Genomic DNA, 14283 nt, shown 5'->3' with positions numbered 1-14283 from the left:
ATAATTAATTGCTGGTAAAACACACCTTGATCTGTATAGGTGGGCAGATTCTCCTATTTTCTCAGCTAAGGATGAATCAATTTTAAGAACTTTTTTTACTGAAGTCAAGCATCTATTTATGGTCGTGTGTAAAGGGAATTGACAAAAGGTCTTTTTCGTTTAGAAAATGCCTTTTCCAGCACTCGGATTTGTTTCTCTCAAATTACAACTCTTCAATTTCTGTCAGGTAATTGAAGCAATTCCAATCATCGACTGGACACATTGTTATTGTCAGGCCTTAAAGCAGCAGGCACTCTTTTATGACACACATATCAGCTGTTCTCGTCCACCCATCTCCCCATGGCACACCATCTCACTTGCGTTCATGCATTCTTTATGACAGTGTATTATACGTACAGTTAATAAAAGGCACCATTAATGTGGTGATCCAGATAATATACAAAGAGCTATATCATGACAGATAAATGTGAGAGGCATGTGCGAGAGCACAGGCTTGTGTATATGAAGTACAATTTGATAAACGTACAACACAGGTGTGGTTTCCTTCCAATTTGAAGTTGAAACTATGTAAAGATTGCCTTACTTTGTTTGAGTTCCTTGTTCAGCAGCAAAGTCTTCATAGACAAGCAGAATTATATACGAAGTCAGAGATTATCTCCACCTGGAGTGTAACCTCCACAGACAAACGTCCCCCGCACACTTTTGGGAAAAAAAAGCGTCAAGTGTTGAGAAGACCAGGTCAAATGTGAAAATCAATGATCAAAGCAAGTGTATGATAATAAGGGTGCAAGCCTATGATCGATTAGCCATTCCATAAGAGAGATGGGATTTAGACAGCAAGTGTTTGAGAGTTCTAGTTAGCTCTTCTATAGGGCAATGCTCGTGCATTAGTTGTGCACGGAGGTAGTGAGCTTAGATAATTTCTATTAGCTATTCGGCAAGTATGAGTAGGTGAGTGAGTGCTGCAAATCATTTGGATCAAATGCTTGAGTGAGACTTAGGCTGTACACAGTATTTGGTTGCAGAATCATACAACGGTTATATGATGGCCCTGGTGCCACACGCAACATTCTGCGATTGTATTTATGTATTGTCTGTCTGTATTTTTTCAGTTGAAAGAATAATAGTTTTACTGAAGGAATCTTTAGTGCATGGCTTAACTTTCACATGATAATATCATAATTATTATACATCAATTTTGAGTGTCCTTTTAAATTAAGTGCAAGTTAAAGATGTGTTTGCAGTGGTGTTGGTGATTGCTTATTGTCGCAGCCTAACCCCTACTCCCTTCCACGCTCTGGTTCCAAAGCGCGCAATTAGAGGGAGCGTTTTAGAAGCATCTTTCTAGAATGCTCCTTGTTACTGCTCAAACTAGTAGGGGATCTAAAGGGCAAATGCTAGGCCCTAGGCAACAAATGGAGACTTAGCTGCTAGGCCACGAGCAACAAATGGAGACTTAGCTCACTGTCACCTCAGCTAAGGCTCTCTTCGATTTACGGACTTTCACCGATGGGAGGAGACTCGGTATATTATGGAGTCGCCGATGAAGGATAACTGAGTGAGATGATGAGGGTGACCTTAACAATCCCTTTCTTGAAAGAGTTAGAAAGATAAGGCTTACATGCTTTCTAAGTAAGGTATAATGTCTTCTAGGGAAAGGAAGGGGGGATTTAAGGGTTAGGTTTATGAGATATGACTTATGAAGGAACTTCCCAATCCATCAAATCTTTATTATAATTAGTATCTTGGATGGTTCTTGAAGAATTGCCATTTCAAAGGAGTGGGACCAAGTGGACCCGGTCTAGGATATGAGGAATGAGTATGGCAACCAATGATGTTCTTACCCTAGACAAGGTGAGAAAGGATCAAAGAAAGGATTTTACTTGAAAGTATTGATTTGATTCTATGAGGTGCTAGCCTTGGGGATGCTAAGGCAAAGTTTGATCCCGAAGCTAGGGTTGACTTTTCTCCCAACTCCATTGTCGGAATGGTTTCGAAATTGGAAAAGGCCTCGAGGAAACACCTGCGCAAGAGACCCTAGGAGATCGAACTTTTTGGAGGGCCCATTTGTCGGGAAATTGATGCACTAGTTACCCCAACTTGGCTATACCTGAATGAAGGTGAAAGGATGTGATTTTTGGTGACCACCTTTTGGTAGATCAGTGCCTTAATCTTGGGAGAATGAAATCTATGATGAAATAATGAGTAGGATTCTTGATTCTTGGCAAAGGAGGCCTCAAGATCACTTCACTAGCCTTCTAGGTCAAGGAAAAGCAATCTTGCAACTTTTATACTTCGATGTGCAAAGGAGATGACTTATCAAGGTAGATTTCTTTTATAGAATTACCCCTAGGATATTTCGTTCATATTACATGGCTTATACATTGAGAGATGTTATAATAGTGACAAAATTTCACAATTTTAAGCAGTAAATGCATGCAACAATTCACCCTAGAATTAGCAAAAATCCTTGTCCAATGTATATGAGATAGTAAACAAGAATAACATTAAAAGAATGCACTTACATGTAACAGAGTATATCCAACCATCCACAATTGACAAAAGAGAAGCTCCAAGATAAGATAGACCAATATCCACACATCAAAATTCATTCATAAAGCTCTAATTCATCCTCTAACCATCCACAATTGACAAAAGAGAAGCTCCAAGATAAGATAGACCAATATCCACACATCAAAATTCATTCATAAAGCTCTAATTCATCCTCTAGAAAAAGTTTGAAATTCTCAAGTGAGAGAAGAGATCCAATCCAAAGTGATGATGAGAAAATGAACTCATCTCACTTGTATTTATACACAAATTAGGAGTTCGAATTAGCCTCCTTGGCCTACATAAGCCCCAAAAATAAAATAATGTTCTAATAATTCAACTTTTGGTGACAAGCCCAACAAACTAGTTCATAAATTAAAGAGTAAGCCTCTCAAGACATCAAATAATAATTTGTGCATGTCGTAGGGCCCTCTAAGAGGCCTAATGAGGTCCATGGGTGCCACAATGAAGAATAGGACCCTCAAAAGCAGTGGACAAGGGGTTGGCCCCTTGTAATAACCTATGGTGCTCCAAATGACATGTGGGGACACAAAAATGTCCTAATGGGTCTCCAGACAAATCGAAGATGCTTGTAGATCACCTACAAGGGCTAGGATTATGGGTGTAGATGATGCCACATCATCGTGCAAGTCCTGGATCATTTGCCAAGCGTATGGTGCAAATCTGGGGCCAACTGGGTATGATGGATCAGGTGCATCTTCCTCGTACAATAAGTGAACCATGAGCAATCTCTGAATGACCATCAGGATCAATGGAATGCTATGTAGTGCTGTGGATGCGCATGACTCTTAATGCACCCTACATGTGCCAATGTAGCTCTTTGGAGGATTAGGACCCGGTATAGAGAGACCAAACCCAAGATGGAGACCATTTGCAATCTTGCATAAGATCCAATGTGTTCCCTAGCTTTCCAGTACAACAAGTTATTAGAGAAATCGAGTAAATGAGCTTACCAATCACAGACTGTAGGTGGGGACTTCATAATGGCCTGCCCTTCCATAATGGGCTTCAGGATGTGCCAATGTCTCCTAAACTCCAAATGGGGTTAGCCAATGATCATATTAGGTGGTTTCTACATCTAAAGGGGATAATATAGTCAAGTTACATCCTTCAAAAGGTGGTAGCATGCGAGAGATGGGTGAATGAAGTGGGGAATGAGAAGGGGCAACCTTGGGTCACACGCTGGGGTACAAGGGCAGCTAATGAGAGGGGATCCCACATTGGGGTTTATAATGTATAGGAGGGAGTAATCGTGGTACATGACGTGCCCCAGCCTTGATTTTTCCACCCTTCTTTATAGGCCTTTTGTATTTTTATAATTTTTTTTATTAATTATTTGGGGCTCAAGGGATAAGAGCATGATGTATAAGATATAGTAGTGACTACCCCTTTTTAAGGTGGGGCGGTTCATTGCCCACTAGGGGTTGGGACAATCATGGTTTCCTATATGATGAAGGAGGCTCATAGAACCTGTAAGAACCAAGGTGATGCCATGATGATGGGGCAGAGCTCATGTATTGAATTTTGTCCACGTGCTAAATGTGTTTGTCCCAACCATCTTTTGCATTTTTTGGTACATTTTCCTGTTGAATGTGGCCATATATGCTTTTATCTTTCTTTTTAGCTGCATCAACCTTCGGGCTTCATTCTAGGCCATGACCCAAGGTGTGGGCAAGGGGAAGGGGCATGCTAACCCTATGTGGACCCAATGGGGGAATGTGGACCCAGGTGGGAGAAATGATGAATGGAGTGATAATGAATGGAAAGTGGGTAATATAAGCGGATAGGGAGTAGGACCACGCAACCAAAATCGGGGTTTCCCATGAAATACCATTCCTAGAGCCAAATGGTCAGTAAAAGAGATCCCACGGGACTAGAATCCAAGGTTAATAACTAAAAGGGGTCTAGAGGACAATAGCATAGACCTAGCCCATTCTTTCCGCCGAATCCCCCCATTAATCCATGCCCATAACTGTCCATGATAATCAAACTACACTACTCAATTTCCAAATGACAAGGCATACCTTTAATTCGGGAGGCCTATATTCAAACATATGATCATGGTAGATGGGCGAGGGACCACATGGCTGGCTCAGGTGGCAGAGAAATGGCACAATGAGCTAGCTGGTGGCTGCAAGGGGTTGCTAGTTGCCAGCTGAGGACCATCTTGGAGAAAAAATTCTCCTAGGGATATTACCCACAAAATGGTGGGTAACATCTTGCTCCAACTGGGACGTGATCTTTCGAAGAAGTGGGAAAAGCAACTTGAACGGGAGGTCACGAGAACTCCAGATATCTCTTGGTTACTGTGGACCTGTCACTTGCACATATAATAGATGGAAAAACACGGGGCAACATGCTTTCGCAGCATCTCATGATCGCACATGCTATATGTTAGGCCATAAAACCAACATAAAATAAAATATGTAGATATGCACCTATCTACCATGAGAAATATCATAAGATGTTATTCCTAATGCAAAAATCAATATGCAATGCATTTTACTCTACCATGCATATGATACAATGTTAAGTCTCAAGGAAGGAGGTGATACGACTTAATTTGACCAGCTCAGGCCAAAGTTCGTTGTTAAGTTTGGCAATGTAGTAGTAGTTGTCTCCAACCTTTCTATGAATCTTGATAAGTATGGGATCTTTATCAACGAAGACCAAGTCTCCAACATTATATTGTTTCTTAGGCTTCCACTTTTTGCTTGTTTGAGAGATTGGTCGTTTGAGGATACAAATTTCCTGGGTAGGGAGAATATGGGAAGGTTTCTCAATCTTACATGTTTCATAGTATGGTCCAGGCTTGATCACATGCGGTAAGTAAGTAGGTTCCCTATAAATGATAAAAGGGGTTTCATCGATTGTGGGATGGTTGTGTATGATAGGTCCATTTGGATGTGTCCCCCAACGGTAGCTCCCCATTTCCAGGATAACATCATCCCCCACACGTTGGAATATTAATGACAATAATATCCATGAGGAGGGATATATTGAGATTCTTAGCTAAAGAAGCCTTAAGGTCTTTGATGATACCTTCCACTTCTATGGATTTGGAATTAAAACCACACACCCTTTTATATGACCGGGTGATGTTGAGACTCAATTGCTTTATAATAGTCAAATGCATGATATTAGGAGAAGCACCCAAGTCTAGCATGTAATTGTCTAAGAAGAGGTCATTGATAACTAAAGTAAGCAAGAAAGATTTGTGCCCAGGGTTTCGATTAGGAATATGAATGTTGTGTAACTCTTCAAGTAGTTCTTCCTCTTGAATCCCCAGGGCCTTCTTAAGTTTTTGTTGTTGCTCGGGAAGCTTTGCAATCTCCTTTAAGGGAACACGTATAGTCATCTTTCCCACTGCAACCCCTATGTTGATGTCGAGTTTAATTTCTTTCCCCTTATCCTTCTTCTTGACATATTCTTTCCTAGGAGGATTCTTTTATGGGTTGTTTTAGTTGGGGGATCTGGGAGGAAATTTGGGGATGGATTGTTTAGGAGGGGGTTTCTTAGGTGATGGATCTTCCTTAGGTGATTCCTTAGGAGGTGAGGGGTCTTTGCCCTTTTCCTTTCGGGAATATTGAACCCCTTTGAATCTTCCCTAGATATCAAAATTAAGAATTAATTCTTCCTTTTCCTCCTTAAGGGTGACCTCACTAATGGGAGGATGTGTATGACCCTCTCAGCAAAATGTTGAAGACGTCAGATTCCATAAGATTGGCTTACTCATAAGTTTGTTCACCTTCACTTTCATCTCCCTCACTTTTCTCATCCTCAGATGAAGAGTCTAGCTCGACGACATTAGTTGGAGCCAATGTGTTTGGGATTTGAGAAGAGCTTGGCCTATCTTGTTCACTTTGCTTTTTGGATAAAAGCCTTTCCTTTAGGGATATAACTCGACTTTTGGGCCCTTTCTAAGGCGGTGATTTTGTTCATGATAATCCTGTCACATGCATTGGATTCTTCAGTGAACTTTTCTATCCTTTTGGGAATGGCAAGGAGATTTTCCTCATGTTGATCTTTGGACTTATCCTTCTTGATTTCATCCTTAGCTCTAGGGTGGTCATTGATATCAACCTTTGAGATTCATATGTTTTCTTCAACTTCCATTGCCATTTCTTTAACCTTTGCGAAAGTGTATGGTTTCTTATCCCTTAACACATAAGTGAGGTGACCACCCATTTCCTTGATGAACTTGTCAAGGATGTTGGCTTCAGATGACTTCAAATGATTAGGTATATCTTTGACTACCCTATCAAACTTTTGAATGAACTCTCGGACATGTTCCCTACCCTTGGTTATTTGGTAAGATTTTTCAATGTTGAAGGTCCCTTGGGCATTCTATGACCATCTTTTCATGAATAGGTCCTCAAATTCATCGGAGTCTTTTATGCATCCGGGGGGGAGGCTAAGTTACCAATCTCTTGCTTGTCCCTCAAGTGATAAGGCAAAAAACATCATGAGCCTATCTTCATCAAATATCATTCTAGGGGACATTTGCCACTAAAATTCTTTAATAAAACCATGCGCAATCCAAGTAGCATCCCCTTTGAATTTGGGTAACCATCGGCAATATTTTTCAGGTAATGGCTTGGGATCATTACTCGGCTTGAAAGGGCCAAAGACACTAACCAAGTGTCTTTCACTCTTGGTCATTTTGGGTTGATCCTTTTCGGAGTCAGTGCTTGAACTAGATGGCATATTTGGAGATGTATCACTGACCATCTCAAATTTAGGGAAAAGGGCAGTTCCAACGGGCAATTCACTCTCCCCTTTTTGCAACAACCCTAGTTAAAGGAGGAATGTTGTTGCCTTCAAGTAAACTAGGGGATTAGACAATGAATGGAGCCACCAAAGGAATATTTTACAAATGTTGTCAATGAATCAATTCCTCAATGATTCACTAGGGAGGTAGACCTGCGTCCTCCTTGACAACAGTGCCAAAATGTTACCGCTCAAACTAGCAGGGTACCTAAAGGGGATCCCTAAAGGGAAAATGCTAGGCCAAGGGCAACAAATGGAGACTTAGCTCACTGCCACCTCAGTGAAGGCTCCCTTCTATTTACAAACTTTCACCGATGGGAGGAGACCCGATATATTATGGAGTCACCGATGAAGGATAAGTCAATGAGATGATTGGGGTGACCCTAATAATCCCTTTCCTGGAAGAGTTAGAAAGATAAGGCTTGCTTGCTTTCTAAGCAAGGTACAATGTCTTCTAGGGAAAGGAAGGGAGGATTTAAGGGTTAGGTTTATGAGATATGACTTATGAAGGAACTTCCCAATCCTTAAAATCCTTATTATAATTTGTATCCCGGATGGTTCTTGAAGAATTGCCATTTCAAAGGAGCGGGACCAAGTGGACTCGGTCTAGGATAGGAAGAATGAGTATGGAAACCAATGATGTTCTTACTCTAGACAATGTGGGAAAGGATCAAAGAAGGATTTTCACTTGAAAGTATTGATTTGATCCTATGAGGTGCTAGCCTTGGGGATGCTAAGGCAAAGTTTGATCCTGGAGCTAGGGCTTGGCTTTTCTCCCAACTCCACTGTCGAAATGGCTTCAAAATTGGAGGAGACCTTGAGGAAACACTAGCGCAGGAGACCCTAGGAGATCAAACTTGTTAGAGGGCTAACTTGTCTGGAAATTGACGCCTTAGGTACCCCAACTTGGCTAGATCTGAATGAAGGTGAAAGGATGTGATTTTTTGGTGACCACCTTTTGGTAGATTAGTGCCTTAGTCTTGGGAGAATGGAGTCTATGATGAAATAATGAATAGGATTCTTGATTCTTGGTCAAGGAGGCCTCAAGATCACTTCACTAGCCTTCTAGGTCAAGGAGAAGAGATCTTGTAGATTTTATACTTCGATGTGCAAAGGAGATGACTTATCAAGGTCAAATTCTTTTATAGAATTACCCATAGGAGATTTCATTCATATTACATGGCCCATATGTTAAGAGATGCCATAATATAGACAAAATTCCACAATTTTAAGCAGTAATTGCATGCAACAATTCGCCCTACAAATAGAAAAAATCCCAGTCCAATGTATATGACAAAGTAAACAAGAATAACATTAAAATCATGTACTTACGTGTAACAAAGTATATCCAACCATCCACAATTGACAAAAGAGAAGCTCCAAGAAAAGATAGACCAATATCCACACATCAAAATTCATCCATAAAGCTTCAATTCATCCTTTAGAAAAAGTGTGAAATTCTCAAGGGAGAGAAGAGATCCAATCCAAAGTGATGATGAGAAAATGAACTCATCTCACTTGTATTTATACACAAATTAGGAGTTCAAATTAACTTCTTTGGCCTACATAAGCCCAAAAAATAAAATAATGTTATAATAACTCAACTTTTAGTGACAAGCCCACCATACTAGCTCAAAAATGAAAGAGTAAGCCTCTTAAGAGGTCAAATAATAATCTATGCATGTCGTAAGGTCCTCGAAGAGACCTAATGAGGTCCACGGGTGCCACAACGAAGAATATGACCCTCAAAAGTAGTGGACAAGGGATTGGCCCCTTGCAATAACCTGTGGTGCTCCAAATGACATGTGGGGGCACACAAGTGTCCTCATGGGTCTTCATAAAAATCGAAGATGCCTGTAGATCGCCTGCAAGGGTTAGGATGATAGTGTAGATGATGCCGCATTATCATGAAAGTCCTGGATTATCTACCAAGTGTATGGTGCAAATCCGGGGTCAGCTGGGTATGATGGATTAGGTGCATTTTCCTTGTCCAATAAGTGAACCACGAGCAATCTCTAAATGACTATGGGGATCCATGGAGTGCTATCTGCTGCTGTGGAGGCCCATGGCTCTCAACGAACACCCTACATGTGCCAATGTAGCCCTTTGGAGGATTAGGATCCCGTATAGGGAGACCAAACCCAAGATGGAGACCATCTGCAATCATGTATAAGATCTAGTGCGTCCCGTAGACTTCCAGTACAACAAGTCCTTAGTGAAATTTATTAAATGAGCTTACTAATCATGGACCACATGTGGCGACTTCATAATGGCCTGCGCTTCCATAATGCGCTTTGGGATGTGCCAATGTCTCCAAAACTCCAAATGGGGTTAACCAATGATCATATTAGGTGGTTTCTACTTCTAAAGGGGATAATATAGTCAAGGTACATCCTTTAAAATGTAGTGGCATGTGACAGGTGGGTAATGAAGTGGGGAATGAGAAGGGGAAACCCTATGTCAAATGTTGGGGTACAAGCGTAGCTAATAAGAGGGGAGCTCACACTTGGGTTTATAATGTATAGGAGGGAGAAATTGTGTTACATGAGGTGCCTCGATCTTGATTTTTCTACCCTTATTTATATGTTTTTTTACCTTTTTATGATTTTCTTTGATTAACTGCTCGAGGCTCAAGGAGTAAGAGCATGATGTATAAGATATAGTAGTGACTACCCCCTTTTAAGGTGGGGTGGTTCGTTGCCCACCAGGGGTTGGGACAATTATGGGTTCTTATATGATGAATGAGGCTCATAGAACCTATAGGAACCAAGGTGATGGCCATGATGATGGGGCAGAGCTCATGTATTGGCTTTTGCCCATGTGCTAAATGTGTTTGTCATGACCATCTTTTGCATTTTGTGGTACACTTCCCTGTTGAATGTGACCATATATGCTTTTATCTTTCTTTTTAGCTACATAAATCTTCGGACTTCATTCTAGGCCATGACCCAAGGTGTGGGCAAGGGGAAGGGGCATGCTAACCCTATGTGGACCCAATGGGGGAATGTGGATCTAAGTGGGAGAAATGATGAATGGGGTAATAATGAATGCAAATAGGGTAATATAAATGGATAGGGAGCAGGACCACAACCAAAATCAGGTTTTCCCATGAAATACCATCCCTAGAGCCAAATGGTCAATAAAGGAAATCCCACGGGACTAGAATCCAAGGTTAATGCCTAAAATGGGTCTAGAGGACAAGAGCACAGACCTAGCCCATTCTTTCTACTGAATCCCCCCATTAATCCATGCCCAGAAGTGTCCATGATAAATAAACTACACTACTCAATTTCCAAATGACAAGCCATACCTTTAGGTTCGAGAGGCCCCCCTTCAGACATATGATCATGGCAGATGGATGAGGGACCACATTGATGGCTCAAGTGGTGTAGAAATAGCACAATGAGCCAGCTGGTGGCTGTAAGGGGTTGTTGACTTCTGGTTGAGGATGTTAGACACATACATGACAAACACAAAGTGTAAATGATAAACATGAGTGTGTATCTATTATTGACAATGATATACATTTATAATACATTCGTGTGACCGTTGGGTTCCACATCCCAAGGTCTTTTGGACTCTCATAGCTGTTCACATTCTACACCAACCCATAGAGGATTAGGTGTCCAACATTCCCCCCCTTAATCCTAAGGCGTATGTATGAGTCCAAGAAGAGATCTATAATACAAAATGTGCAAAAATGCATGGCAGCACTAGGCTGAATGTGCTCTCTCAAATGTTGGTATAAGGGAGGTGGTTTGAGGATGACCACCAACACTGGAACGCTTAGTGCAGTTCCTAGAACTCTTCCAAGTCTGGCATGAAGCTCAGGTCTTCTGCTAGAGGAAGTGTTCCTGATATTTTGAAGAGGGAAACCTTCAACCATGAAAGGGAGGTCTCACCCGGCATAAAAGGGAGAACCTCAACCTAAAAGGGGAGGTCTCAACCTGTGATGGTTTAAGGATGACCAACAACTCTGGAATGCTTAATGCAATTCCTGGAACTCTTCCAAAACTCGCAAGAGGCTGAAGTCTTCTGCTAGAGGAAGTGTCCCAAATTATTTGAAGAGGAATCACCAACTGAAGGCATGATCAGGGGCATCTTTGTCTCTGGCTACAACTCTGAATCTAGTATGACAGGTTGTGGCTCAGGCTCGCTTGATATGGATTTGAAGCTTGTAGATGACCATCATTGCCCCCCCTGTCAGATACAAGGTGAGATGATGGAGAAAACGCAACTGCAAGACTGTTCAATACTCTAGAAAAAGTTTGGACATATGACTGAAATATCTTCTTCGCTGTTGATGCCCATTGCCAAGAAGCGATCCATCCAAGATGAATCTTTGTTTTTGCAAGAGGCTTGTTTTTGAAGCATTTGTTTGAAGAATGACTAGTTTTATGACAATGCTTACATGGGTGAAGATCAAAATAGTGATCTTTCATATGGCCAACTCGGTCACACTGTTGGCATTTCACAATCTGTTGTTGTTGTTGTGGAAGAGGAGCAGAATCTGGAACAACTAAAGGTAAACTGTCATGAAGGAATCCAACACTCTGAAACTGGATGGGCATTGAGTAATCTGGAATATGAAAGGACACGTCCTTGTCAAATCCAAGACCAGTTCTGTGCTTGTTGTGGACAAGCTCTTCCCAAGGTCTGATGATGGGCTTGGGAAGTGCAGACTAAATTTCTGCACCTACATGTACAACTGCTCCTGAGAGGGGCTCAATGATCTGATTAATTTCTGGTTGTTGATGGGAGTGTGTCTCAAACAAAGAATTGTCCTGAACAAAGACAAGTTCAGAATCATGACTATACTTCTGTAACTCCTCTTGTAGTAGCTGTGATTCAAGCTGCAAAAAATCAATCTGTTCTTGTGCATATTGTAGACAGGTCAGAATTTTTGAGAGAGAGCCTTTGCTGATTTGGAATGTGTCATCAACAGTAGATTGTATCAGAGTTTTTAAGAACTCTAATACTTCATAAAATTTGGCCATTTTCAGGACTTCAACACGTGGACTCAATGCTTCAACCAACCAACAACAATGATGCTTCAACAAATTTGAATGAAGAGCGAACATAAATTCATGCAAAGAGGCTCTCCATGTTCTCCATTCTGACTGGTATCAATAACTAGTGCCAGAACACTAAAATATATTGAATTGAATTGAAGTTTTTTTTTTTTTTTTTTTTTGCAATAAAATGTCTGAAATTGTTTCATAACCTCGAAACAGAACTACATGATTCTATTACCGCGTGCAAAAATATTTTTAGAATGCCAATAATAACAAATTACGGGGAGAAAATCTAGCAACAGCCGGTGCCAGAACACTAAATATATTGAAATTTTCTCAACCTACGCAGTGCTCACAGAACCAGCAGTATGTCTTAATTCTAAAATATTTATTTCTTCTTTGTGTCACGAAGATGAGTCCATCCTATGATCAACTGTGATCTCGTTCAATCCATCTCTTGAGTTTATTCAATTCCACATGCAACACAACAAAGGCTTTTTGTATCGGAGGGTATTTTTCTACCTCTGAAAACTTTTCCTTCGTCTCTTGAACAAGTACTTTCAAGCCCTCTTCATCATTGTTCCTTTCTGCCTCATCCACCTTTTCTTTCAATTTTTCAAACATATCAATTTCCCATTCGAGGACGTCTTTGAGACTTTTGTAACAGCCGTATAGCCTTTCGAACAACTCCTGTACGTGATGGAACACCTTTCAAATATTCAAGAGAAATGGGGATTGTAATGCGTTAGCGTAGAGCAGAATCGTTTGGCCAGGGAATGCCAAGAGTCGTTAGGCATCTACGATCAGAAGAGTAGATCTCCAAATTTGCTTCTGCTTGTGTTTATTGATTGTGGTTTCTTCCGAGCCCGCCTAGCAATGGTCGAATCTAAGGTCAATCACACCTCCATACCATTGACCGAAATTAATACTAAAGAATCCAAACCAGTTTTGGAAGGCGAGGTCTGGATCCAACTTGCTCTCAAGATATCTCTGTGCAAGGGGTCGACTATGGGTCATTGGCTCAGGGTTGAAGGAAGGAGAGTTATGGTCGATTGGAAGGCAGAGGCGATAATGTGGTAAGTAGAGAGTGGAAGAGTGCAATATAAAATGTGTAATATAAACATATAAATAACGCAATATAAACAACGTGGTTAAAGGGTGTTGATTGATCAACGTATGGAGGAAACCGCAATGCAAATCTCGACAACAGAACCACAGTGGTATGGAGGTTGAGTGCGAGGGCTACATATGGCAGTGGCAACACAGTCAATGGAGGTCGAGCACTGTGCGTATGGAGGTCAAGTACTGGTATATAAGAACCACAATGGTGTGGAGGCTCAGTACTGTGTGTGGGGTTAGACGACGGAGGACACCCTCCGGGACTACCTCAAGCGCTACGGTGAGGTCGTGGACAACATGATAATGCGGGATCAAAACACAGGGACTGCTCACGGCTTTGGCTTTGTAGTCTCCGCATATTATTACATGGCAGAGAGGAGCAACGATTCGGTGAACTGATACTACTGAGCCAATGGAGGGTTGGAGGGACGACTGAGCTAATGGAGGGTCGAATGGCCAACTGTTCGGAGGGCCGACTCACCAATTTATCACCAAAATCACATTCCTCTAGGTCATTTGCACATGCTCACTTGACTATTTCAAAACCAAGGATTGGAACGAAAACCAGAAACACTTATTCACTTGATGCACATAAAAGACCACAAAATTAGTGGCAGATTTGAGCAGGGCCAGAATTGGTCGGCTCTAATACCATGTTAGACACATACATGGAAAACAAAAAGTGTAAATAATAAACATGAGTGTGTATCTATTATTGACAATGATATACATTTATAATACATTCGTGTGACCATTGGGTTCCACATCCCAAGGTCTCTTGGAATCTCATAGTTGTTCACATTCTACA

The 14283-nt window shown here is 41.2% G+C and overlaps 1 protein-coding gene across 1 annotated transcript in view; it reads left to right on the top strand.

Moving 5' to 3' along the window:
• Positions 1-1082, top strand: part of LOC149139901 (metal transporter Nramp3.2-like) — a 115463-nt gene extending 114381 nt beyond the window's left edge. The window contains exon 6 of the mRNA XM_089451605.1: positions 227-1082. The gene's annotated coding sequence lies outside the window, so the exon portion shown is untranslated. The remainder of the gene's footprint in view (positions 1-226) is intronic.
• The last annotated feature ends 13201 nt before the right edge of the window (positions 1083-14283 follow it).

The sequence above is a fragment of the Pinus tabuliformis genome, chromosome X (genome assembly GCF_031772625.1).
Source record: "Pinus tabuliformis cultivar Carrire ecotype Pingquan chromosome X, CPIR1, whole genome shotgun sequence".
NCBI classification, from domain to species: Eukaryota; Viridiplantae; Streptophyta; class Pinopsida; order Pinales; family Pinaceae; genus Pinus; species Pinus tabuliformis.
This window is presented reverse-complemented; position numbering and strand designations above follow the sequence as displayed.